Genomic DNA, 12,652 nt, shown 5'->3' with positions numbered 1-12,652 from the left:
CCCCCGTCTGCAGCTGCCGCCGCTGCTGCTGCCGCGGCGGCTGCCGTCGCAGCCGCCGCCAACCAGCCTCCCCCCCTCCAGCAGCAGCACTCGCAGGTGAGGCTCTGCCCCCCAAATGGATGCGGGGGCAAGCGGGCTCTCGGCCACCGTGAGACAGGCATCAGAGTTATTGATCAATCATGACAAATCAGTTACACTTCATGATCATCCAGTCAATTACTGATCATTCACTCATCTCTTAAGACATAGTTGCGGAGTGGCCTGTGAAACAGGCATCTTCTAGGCCATTCCAGGCCATCACAACAGCATTACTTACTGCTTGGTATCATAAAGTAGATTCTCCAGTCCCTGAATAAATGTGTGGCTCGTTCAATTAGTCCTTAAAAAAATCAATAGATGGTGCTTGCAGCATCTGAAAAGTTTCGCTTTTAGTAAGCCTTGCCTCACTCTCTCTTAGACTGCTGTTATAGTTTCAACTGTATCCACCTCATGGTTTTATTTTCACAGTCGATTGAAGCAGCAAAAGCTTGTTTATTAAGAAAAATGGAAAAAAATAGTTTCTTTCGTGTGGTGATTAAACCTTTCTATTTAAAAGGCTTAACCCCAATGTGCATAAGAAATGGCCAGGCGTGGTCAATTTTTGTAAGTTTTCAATTTTGAACAAAAATAGGGTGTGAAAAAAATACGAGCAAGATGGGTGCTGCCTTTACTCCCAGTGGAGCATAAATGCAATTGTCTGGTCAATTCAGAGGCTGGTTTGCTGCTTTTCTTTTGCAATCCTGATGAGTTCCTGCATCTATGCATAACTGTGGATGAAACATGGATACACTGCTCTACTCCAGAGAAAAATGAACTGTTGTAATGGTGGGTTACTAAAGGCAATCCAGCTCCAAAGAAGGAGAAGACTGAGATAAGTTTACAAGGTGGATGGCCTCAGTATTTTGGAATGCATAATAGAATCATCTACAACGGTTACTTGTAAAAAGAATGAACAATAAATGGAGTGTTTTATTTAGCGTTATTACACCAGTTGATTGAAGAAATCAAGAAAAAACATCTTCGTTTGGCTGAGAAAAAAATGTTCTTCCATCAAGACGATGGAAGGGTGGATACCTGCCCAGTTTCAATGATGAAAATGATGGAATTAAAGTTCACATTATTAAAACATACGCCTTCTTTACCAGCTTTGGCTCGAGTGATGTTTTTTTAATTTCATGACTTGAAAACTTGAAAAACTTGAAAAAATGGCTTGGCCGAATGAGATTCATATTGAGCAAGGAGGTCCTCACCAGCACGGGTGCCCATTTTGAAGATTTCCTGAAGTCTTACCTTTTGGAAGGTTTAATAAAGTGTATTGTGCTAAAAGGAGATAATGTTGGCATGTAAGAAAAAATATACCAAAAATAATGTTTTCTCTTTTTTGTAAAGGACTTTTTGAACGACATATGTATATGGACAAATTCTTAAAAATATGCATTAGTTTGGGAAAAGAAATTCCTTTAACTATATACCTAAATGCATGAACATTTGAGTATATAAGTAGGCGATCAAGTGATGTACCTACTTGATGGGAAGTTACCATGCAACATATGGGAAATACTGTTGAAATATCTCTCGAGCTGCCTTGGCTTCATAAAATCAACAGTGGGGTGATATTTGATTGAAAACATTGAGGATAGGTGTATCCTACTAAGCCTCATTGTCAGTACACCTCGAGCAATCTGGGCCTCATCATGGGTGCCCGGGGACATCAATTGACTACCCTGAATGAACCCGTTAGGAGCTCAGTGCTCTACCCCGTGGACTAGTACCCCTTAAACAAGTTTCAGCAATATGGAAAGAAATTTTCAATGGAATGTTTCCTATTATAGGTGATTAATGTAAGTATTGTTTGTAGCAGCTCTGAAATCTATCACACCACCATCCCCTCTTAATTCCTTCAGTGTTCCATGCAGTCATGTCCTGTCGTAATAATAATAATAGAAAAATGTGGACACAACGAATGAAACAACTTGAAATTATTGGTGATTTCTGGCATAATTTTACGGAATTGATTCGTATAAGGATGAAAAACTATAGTTTTGTGGTTTTTCAGTATTTGATTTCGATACAGCCTGCGTTTCAGTGTTCAATTTGAAAAATTGAGAGCCTGTTGTTTTAATCATCCTGCAAATTTGTACTGTAAAAATTAATTTTGTGGTTTTAAAATCCATTTTGAATTACAAAAATGCTTGTTCTCTCCATAAATCTGTGCACTTTCTTTTGGTGGCTTAAGGCCATCATTCACATTTTTTCCATCTCTCAATTAGAACATTCACATTTCATATCATTTGTCATTCACTACATGAATGTAGCTCGTTAAAAATATTTTGCTGGAAAGTCTCAACTTTCTCGTTTGGACTCTAATGTAAAAATTGAAAGATACAGTTATGCACCATGAATTTGATAGTTATTTAGATTAAATGTGAAATTAATGAATTTGTTTAAACTCAAATAATTGTTCAAATATATGTAAATGTTATGAAGTGAAATGTGTGAGTTAACCACAAGGCACAGATTAGATCTGGGAAACATGCCATTGCCATGAAGGTTTCACTGCAAATGAATGTTTCAAATCCAACTTTTGAATGCTGGACCACACAGCTGTTTTACAATCAATGATAGCAAGAGATGTGGAATTTTCTTTCTTATTTTCAATCAAAGAAAATATTTAAAATAATATTTTAATGAAATGCATTATCTGGTTTTGTCATACATCTTACTTTTATTGTTATTTGACCTTATGAATGTTCATAAAATCTATTGTAAACATCTCAATGCAACAATTTCAGAGTGTAAAAATCATTCGCCTTGACTGGGATGCAAACCCAGATCCCTCAATATCCGGTCGAGTGCTTTAGCCACTTAAGCTACCGAGGCGTCCTCTTAAACTCTGAAATTTTGGGGCTTTTAAAGGAACAAGATGTTGCGAATGATTTTTACACTCTGAAATTGTTGCACTGAAATGCACATTAGCGGATGACTCCGTTAAAAGTTACTGTTGCGGCATCTCCCGCAGTTTCTTTGGAATTTGTTATTGTAAACATTGTTGCGCTTTAAACTAGCACTAGTGATGAAAAGGGGAGTTGTAGTTGCACCCGCTGAGATGAGCCCAATATGCCTCCCTCCCTTCTTCCAGCACTCACAGCAACAGACTCCGCAGCACGTGTCCACTGGGAGCTCCAGCCAAGGGGGCTCTGCCGCTGGTGGCCTTTCTCACCAGGAAGTGAGAATCTTCTCCCCGCCCCCATCTGCCGCTGCCACCTCCCATCCCGTCCTCTCGCCCTACACGCGCTTTGATCCGGGTGCCCTTTAAGCCAACTTCCCACCCCTCACTTGTGAGGTGAGCACTCTTCATATTCTGTTCTTCCATATTTTCCCATCGACCATGCCAATGGTATCCATGCAAAAATGTTCAGATAATCGAAAAAATGACGATGCGCGTTGTGTCATTAAAATTTAAATATTCCAAACGTAGATGCATTTTTACGCACACACATTCGATATAGACAAATTTTTACACACAATATATATAATTTTTACACTCACATACTACCTTGATCAAAAATTTCCCGGAATTTATTCAGAAAATTAAAAATACAAGTTTATTCATCTAAATCTATATTGTCCCCTTCAAAGTAATCCCCATCGACTGCAACACACTTATGCCAGCGCTTGATCCAATCCTCGAAACATTTTTAATATTCGGTTTTCGGTATGTCCATCAGTGCTTCCTGCGATTTTTCCATTACTTCCTCTCGGCTGCTAAAACGCGTTCCCCGTAATGGTTTTTTAACTCGATTGAACAGAAAGAAGTCACAGGGAGCCAAATCAGGTGAATTCAGTGGCTGTTGGATGGTATTTGTTGCATTTTTCGTCAAAAAATTACGAATAATGATAGCACTGTGCGACGGTGCGTTATCATGGTGCAAAATCCACGAGTTTTCTGCCCACATTTCTGGTCTCTTTCGGCGAATTGCTTCACGCAAACGTCTCATAACGCCCAAATAATACTCTTTGTTTACTGTCTGGCCTTCTGGCAAAAATTCATGATGCACTACACCGTTGTAATCCATGAAAACCGTCAGCATTGCCTTCTTTTTTGACTGAAAACGACGTGGTTTTTTTGGTCTCGGCTCATTTGGTGAACGCCATTCACTTGCCTGATGTCTGGATTGCATGTCGTACTCATAAACCCACGTCTCGTCTCCAGTAATGATCCTTTTGATGAATGTGGGATCGGATTCAGCCTCGCAAATCATGTCTTTTGCGACGTCAACACGGTCTCTTTTTTGCATGAAATTGAGGTCTTTTGGCATGCTACACGACGGAAACCCAAATCATTAACCACAATGTCTTGGGCGGATCCATAGGCAATGTTCAAGTCCTCCGCTATTTCTCTGATGGTTAATTTGCGGTTATTGACCAACATTTCTTTTACTTTATCAATTTTTTCACCGACTTTCGATGTCGATGGTCTGCCACTGCGTTCATCATCTTCGATTGACTCACGACCACTTCTGAACCGCTCGTGCCACTGGTAAACGACCGTTTTTTTTAGAGAATCGTTGCCGAAACACTTTTCCAACATTTCCAACGTCCGTGCGCCACTAAATCCGTTTTTTACGCAAAATTTAATACAAGTTCGTGGTTGCAAATTTAAATCCATTTCTGAAATTGTAAAAAATCGCCAACACACACAGAGATAGATGTACTCTTGGCTACGTAACTTTTGCAAATGTCAAGTTATGACACTAAGATTTAAAGGGAATATCAACAACAGATGTACCAATTTAACAAAAAAAACAGAACTCAAATCGGAACGATGGGAGCGCCACACGGTGGTTATTCCGGGAACTTTTTGATCAAGGTAGTATGTATGTATATACTGATGCACGGCCTCCATACACGTTCAAGATAACTATGAAGCCCTGGGCGCACAGTATCTAGACAAATTCATGATAACCACAAAGTTCTGGGAGCGCATTATCGATGGGAAAATATGGTATTTTTCCCATAAAATTACCTCCAATGGTTTCTTCTTGTGTGTATGGGTAATTCAAATAAGCTAAACCATCTATTGCTTAGTATTAGAGCCATTGTGTGTATTCTTACAAAAATTATGTTGCACAATGTCATAACAATTTTTGAACTTCTGGAACTCTTAAAATAATATGAATGTAACCTACTCTATACCTGATCTCTGATGATTGGATATTGGTTTTATATTGGGTATTTTAAGATATTCTGAAAAAGCACCAAAAGATGGAAAAATTTATCAATTTTCCAACGGTTAAATTATAACATGAATAGAGTAAATGCAATTAAATCTAGTTATTAAGACAATGATTCTTCATGTCTTTGATATTTGCTTGAAGTATGTGCCTTCATTTTTTGACTCCCATTTTTGCACTTTATCTCCTCCATACTAGCAGGAAAATATTGGAGTTTTGATTTCCTTTTTAATTTAAATCTAAAAAGAAATTCTCCCACCCCAATATGCTAAAATATATTTTGGTTTCAATAATTTTTAGTTGCAGGGTGTGTGTTGACTGACAATTAATTGTGAATAATTCCTATCAATAGTTTTTGGCTGCAAGTGTTTTGGAGTGAGCAAGAGGTGGCCAACCAACCAATCCCAAAAATGGTGCTGTGATGGCTCAGTGTGAGGACCAGGGAGAACGATAGTTTCTTCCCCAAGATAGCCAAAGGCCCCAGGCTAAGATCTCCCTCGTAGAAGATGGTGGGACGTTTACAATGATTTGGTGCATGGACACTGGTCTCTTCCTTATCCTATGTGCAATTCTGTCAGTATACATAAGGGAAGATGACTGAAGCTCTCTTTCTCACCCTCCCCTCTTCCTCTCGCCCCCTCGAGCCCCCACCCCCGCAATGCAGGCAGAGCAGCTCCCCCCCCCCACGACATTGAGGCGGGAGGGAGGGGGACGGATGGAAACTTTTACCTTCCTCTTGTTGTCGTGTGCTAGGTGTTGTTTTCCCATGTTTTTTTTTAAATGCAGGCTTACTTCATCCATTATTTTCCATATCCTCACTTGAAAGTAACCCTTGTGCTATGGAATGTGGAATTGAGTTTCCTTCCTGATGTGCTGCCATTTGATTTGTGAAATATGCAGGTATTACCCATGTGCACAAAAATAGATAGACTTATGCGCTGGCATCGAGGGCCATGACTTATCCCCTATGGGGGTTTGCTGTAGCTGGTGGATTTAGAAGTAAGAAGGATATAAGTTAATCCCCCAAAAGAGCAAGAGCTTGTCTGGGAGGAGGATGATGCTTTTCCCCCTCATCTCTTTGAAAAAAAATGCCATCCTTTGAATACTTCTCAAAGTGCATGCTTTTATTTGTAAGACTATGCAATATCATCAACAAAAAAACTTGAGTTATTGCATTATTGTTGGGCATTTAATAGCAATGATTATTTATATCACTGGAAGGTTTTAATTCTCCCTTGCCTCTGCTTCCTAAAGTGTTCTTTTCCATGATAACTTCTAAGTGACGCCCTCGTCACTCATCCTCCCTTACCTCAGTTGAAGAGCAATATGTAATATTTACATGAGCATTAGTTGCATATCCCATTTGTGTATCCCTATCTTAGGCATTGCTCCTTTCGTGCAAAGGTGTTTTTGGATGTCATTCGATCGTGGCACGAGGAACGTGGGCTGCCATTCAAAGGAGACCGCCCACTCTCTGCTTATGATGGTCGGCCTGTGACCACGGTGTTATTTTGTACATTTACCAATCTCCAAATTGTCAAATTCTGTGAATTACGAAGGCCTCATAGGTTGAATATATCGAACAAGCAAGCAGTTGAAGTCCTTAATGATTGGGATGCAAGACTTTTTAACAGTCCTTGGGACAAAAGGATTCATTTGATGGCATGATGCTACGAGTGTGGTGTATGGATTTGAAGCATGTGTCTGCCATTACTCCGGAATCCTTTTATTCTAGAGTGGTGTTATTCCGTAGTCATATCCCCGTGACCTTTCTCAGCAAACAATGGTTACACAAGCACTTATCTCTCTCCCACCATGCGCTCACATTTTAGGTTGAACCTTTTGAGCGTGGGTCACCACATTTATTATACATATATGTGTATATATTCTTATATATATATGCATAAATGTATGCATGCATGCTTCCGTACACATACATATTAAACTTTACTTGCTAACACTTACTATTTGCTGTATAAGTCTTCAATCAAGATGTTGAAAAAGGTGATTTTTGATGAATCAACAATGAAAGTGCAATACAACGTTTATCTAGTTTCTACTGGTCTTGCTCTAACTTTAAAATTTCTTCATTACTTAAAAGTTGAAGTATATTGTAAGTTGTCCTACTCTACAAATATTTTGATGTTTCTCAAGTGAATTGACAAAACTGAGATACTTTGATTGTTATGCCTTATATAAGGTTTTGGATTTTGGAAATCTTTATTGGGATATGTTATAAATTTGAGTTTTTCTTTAAATCAGTTGAGTACTTAATCATGAGGCCATCTGATGCCATATTTTATTTGATGTATCAAAATAGCTTTTCTTCGTCATTCTGAATTCTTTCGCTGAACATTGAAAATGTTTGACCCTGAGAAATTTTTTTATGTAGGTTCAAGTGCTGCATTCCTGCGACTAATTTTCAGTTGAACTGATAAGAAGTCCCATTCCTTGTATCCTAAAGGAAGGTTGTAATGCATGTCCAATGGTATGTTTTCAGATTGGAGAAGACTGATAAAGAAATTGTATTGATCACAAGTAATTGCGTCCAAAAAAGCTGATTTTAATTCCCAATGGACTGCATCTTTAAGGGAGGACAAGTGTGGTTATTTATGCTTGTGATTACTTTGTGTAATGGAGAAATCAACATAATTGCCCTCACAGTTGAAGAATATGTTGTCATACACCTTTGGAAACCTCTCCAAGGACCTCTTAATCAATCATTTAGATCCCACCCCACTTTTATGTAGATAAATATAGGTGGATGGCACAACTGCCATTTTAATTACATACATTCAATGGAACTACCTACCTAAATGCAAAGCATATCTCAGCTCTATAGTAGAATTCTCATTGAGCTCTGTACCTTTCCCAACTTAGCAAAATGACATAAAATACTAATAAGCTCAACAGTTATTAAAATAGATCCCAGTGTAAGCTAGAAATTTAAGGAAGTATTTTCTCTTTAGGGTATTTGAATTTGTCTGTGTTTTTTAAACTTTACATTTATTTAAGAAATACAGTAATCATGAATAATGCTCCTTTAATTTTTATCTGATACTTTGTTTGCTGTTTTCACATGCCCCAATGGATTGTAATAGTTCATACAAAACTGTAAAATACCCTTTTCTACTGGTATTTCCCTAATCATCATTAGGATAATATTGTTTTAAGGAAATATTTAGCTTTGAAAAAAATTGTCCTGCATATCTTTATATTTATAAAATATACTGTGGGATACATCACTTATGCATAGCATGAAACTTAATAGTAATATAGAATGTTTTATTTTTTCATTTTATCATAAAATAACAGTCATTGCTTGAAATTTTGATTTAACATAGTGTTATTCCTTAATCTGTAAAGAAAAGTGAAAGTCAGCATCCCTGAGTAACATGTGAAGCACAGGTTAAAGGTCACTGGAATCCTTTTTCAGTGCCCATCATTTGTGCATGAGTTGATTCTGTAAACATGCAGTCATGTATATTTTATTCATTTCGTTGAAAATTATGAAATCATTAATGATCAAATGCCCAGCTATGAACCATTTGGAAAAAGTTTCTTTGCAAGGATGTGATTTCCTTGCTTTCTATGATTGATATTGCTTGAAATTGTAATATTTTAGTCTATTTAAGAATCATAACAATCTTTATATGTTTTACTAATGAAAATATTTCTTTCATATTCAGTGTAGACTTTAATCAGTTATTGATATCTGAGCTCTTATAGCCTTAATCTCGGACTATATTTTTACACTTATAGTTTAATTTAATTTTAAGAAAAAAAAGCTGCTTTGATTTTTATTGCATAAAAGGCTGCCTCTGTCATTAACTTTGAATAGTATGTTGATTTCAAATAATTGCCATAATGAAGTCATTTTTAAAACAGCATGTTGCAAAATTAGGTTATTCACATTAATATCCAACCATTTTCATGGTAGTAAAGAGCCATATCTGCAGTTTTATGTGGGAAAATGGTGTTTCACTTAGGTACATGTGTAATCAAGCTGTCTCTAAAGAGATTTTTTTGTTATGATTCTATTATGTGGAATCGTCAATCCAGTGAATTTTATTGCCTGTTCTATTGAGAAAAAATGTTGATATATTTATGTTGTCTATAAGATAAGTTGCACAAAGGGAACAGAAAACATTTTAAGTATGCCATACTTTGTTATTATACAGCCAATTGTTGAAATGCGTTGATGTCAACTTGGATTCTGTTTTTCACTCTGGGCGGACATCATTTTGGCCATGTTTTTTTTTTATTTAGGCATTATGAAAATATTTACATTTCATCTTCATAATCGACCTTGGGTGCAATCCAAAGATTCTTTAAAAATTTGTTTTTATAATTGGTAAATTTATTATTTGTTAAAATTGGCAAAAAAAATTTAATCTTTCGTAGAAATATTGAATTCCTGTTTTACATCAGCAAATCATTTTGTTTATACAACATATTTGGCCATTCTGATGAACCACAGAGGCTGTTAGCTGGCTGTGTTTTCAAAAGCAAATGGTTTCCCTAATCTTTAAGTGTACAAAATGACATTTTTCACATTGTTAATATAGCTGAAGTAAGCATGAAGTAACTCAAAATGCTGTTTGTAATTAGTAAAGAAGTTTCTGGATCCATTCTTGTATTAACTTTTGAGTCATATTATATATGATTTTATAGTCATGTTAATGCTATTTCTGTGAATAGCTAAGACTTTTTGTTTAATTTTTAAACAAATTTATTCTTCCAAAAGTAAAAATTTTACTGGTAGAATGGATTTAGAAACTTGTGCATCATTATTTTAAACAATGGCAAAAACTTCTGAAATATTTACTTTCTGTTGCAAATGTATTTGTTTTTATGGAGTTATGTTCCAAACATTCTAAGATTTTAATATAATCAGATGTGTAGTGCTTTTTGTATTTTCATAGATACTCCTTGTGTGTGTGTGCGTGTATGAAGGAAATCAATTAATCTATATCATTATTATTACTGTATAAAAATCATTATAATTGTTATAGCTTAGCATCTTAACATTGTAACTACCAAATTGTGTATATGGATCGATTATTAAATACTTCTCTGATTTTACTAAAAACAAAGGTGTCATCATCCATGAATGTTGGGTGCCCTTTATTTTTCATCTTCCACCTTTTTCCACTATTGTTTTAAGTCAAATTCCTAAGTTAAGAAAATTCAATGAAGCCATTTCTACTCAACTAGGAATCAAATATAATATGAATTGTCGATGGAGAGATTTAATAAAATTGAAAGAAATGCAATTTGAGACCTTTTGCCTTTGCTCACCTTTAGAATACTTAACGGACTCATTAAAATACATTGATCATTTTATAAGAGTGTAGTAAAAAATAGAAAACATTATTTTGGGTAGATTTTTTTTCAACACTCTCCTTTTCACTTGAAGCACTTTTCCAAGGCATTTCTCCAACTTTTTTAAGGATTTAGGAAGGTCTTCACAGAAGGCATCTGTGTTGGCGATTGCCTACTTGTTCAACGTGACTTGTTTTCTGCTGGAATATTTTTGCAAGTTTGGAAATTTAAAAACCCTTATTAGTTTTATTTAATCTTCAATTCCATTACATATTTTTCCATAAAAATTTTTCTTTGCCAAATGAGGATGTTTAGTATTGATTGATTCACTCAACCAATGCAATAATTGTACATAATACTCCCCATTTTTCGGTTCCTGCTGATAAGTGGGCCACGGCCCAAAACATCACTTCCTAATGAGTTGGAAGGCTGTGCTATCTCTCTGTTGGTCATCGGAAACCTTCGACCCTTAGTATGGGAGTTGAGGATGGTGTGGTGGTTGATCCCATCCTCGAGCCATGTGCTAATTGCAATTCTTATCTTCTACAATAATTAAATTAATGAAGGAAAGGTAAGTTTTTTATATCGTTGTATAGGCTGTGCCAACATAACTTCCTTTTTTTCAAATGCGGAAAGCTTTCAATAAAGGAAGTTATGTTGCCGTACCCTGTTTTAATGATATGTTTCTCCGTGGCCCTTCCTGTAGATCAGTTTTAGAGTGATGTGTCACAGAATCTGGGGAAATTTACTTTTTTTATGGCCCAGAAAAAACCTGGAATTTTAAATTTATCTCCCAGTAGATACATTGATATTAATGCTTCACTTTTTTGTGCTTTATGAATAAAAGCATCTCATGTGCCGTGTAAATCAAATCATGAATGTAGCCACTTGTAATTGATATGCAGAAGCCATTCATTTATTATTTTGGCTACCCAGTGAATGATTGAGTGATGTTTTAATGATTTACAGATCCTGTGCTGAGAGTGTAAAAACATCTCATACCCAAGGTAGGTACCCAAGTGATTTGGTGGCGGAGAAGTTGGCTGCTGATAAGCAATGTTAAAAAGCTTGACATACTTACATAGTTTTACCTACTCTGTATTCTGGTTTGTTTATAATATCATCATATCTGCAGGTATGAGTGTTAGCATGCATATGCAATTAATATAGAATAAGATCTGATTTAGTTGAAAATTTCCCAAACTCAATGAACCCTTAACCCATAGAAAGACATACTTGCATAGTAAATCAGAAGACTTATCCAGCAGTATAAGCAACTTGATGTCATTCCTTCTCATAATTTATTAATTGTGGGACATGTGATAATTACTCATGTGCCTAGAATTTCTACTGGTAAAATATTTTAAAGCTGGGACACGCCCGCATCTTGGTTAAAGGTGTCTTGCTTTCAATTATAATGAAAAATTACATTCCATAGGCTACAAAACAATCCCCAGCTGGACAATGCGTAATGTTTACATTTAAAATGTGGAGAATATGGGATTTGGAATTTCCATTAAACCAGGTAATTATTTTCGTTTCATTCTTGAAATTTGAGTTTGCCATACCAATGTTTCTTTGTGTTGCAAAATTTATTCTGTTTTTCAGACACACAGGGGCATCATTTTTTATTAATCATTGGTAACAAATGACTGAGATATCTGGATGAAATTTATTCTGCATATTAATTGATCCTTATATACATAATGTTGAAAATTACAGCTTAAATTGCTGATTTGCTCTGTTTCAAGAAGACGTATATTGAAATAACTTGCTAAATGGAGAAGATAAAGAGGTTTGCAGTGTGATTAAGTTCCTGCATTTGAAAGGTTACAGTGACTGGCAAATCCACGATAATATGATGGCTGTTTTAATGGAAATTATAGCCCATCATGTGACATGATTGTGAGGTGGAAAAGGAATTTTCAAGCTGACCACATGTCCCTCACACACGATCCAAGAATTGGAAGACCATCACTCACAGGCGATGATACCCCACAGTGAAGAAGAAAGTGGAGAACTTTATCCTTATAGTTGAGCGAAGATCAACCATC

At 36.2% G+C, this 12,652-nt stretch overlaps 1 long non-coding RNA gene across 1 annotated transcript; it reads left to right on the top strand.

Moving 5' to 3' along the window:
• Positions 1-27: 27 nt before the first annotated feature.
• LOC139696121 (uncharacterized) lies at positions 28-10,411 on the top strand. The gene is made up of 3 exons (XR_011702586.1): positions 28-96; positions 3,179-3,382; positions 5,626-10,411. It is a non-coding gene; the product is annotated as an uncharacterized lncRNA (long non-coding RNA).
• The last annotated feature ends 2,241 nt before the right edge of the window (positions 10,412-12,652 follow it).

The sequence above is a fragment of the Hetaerina americana genome, unplaced genomic scaffold (genome assembly GCF_022747635.1).
Source record: "Hetaerina americana unplaced genomic scaffold, ioHetAmer1.1.p SCAF_1, whole genome shotgun sequence".
Classification (NCBI taxonomy): domain Eukaryota; kingdom Metazoa; phylum Arthropoda; class Insecta; order Odonata; family Calopterygidae; genus Hetaerina; species Hetaerina americana.
This window is presented reverse-complemented; position numbering and strand designations above follow the sequence as displayed.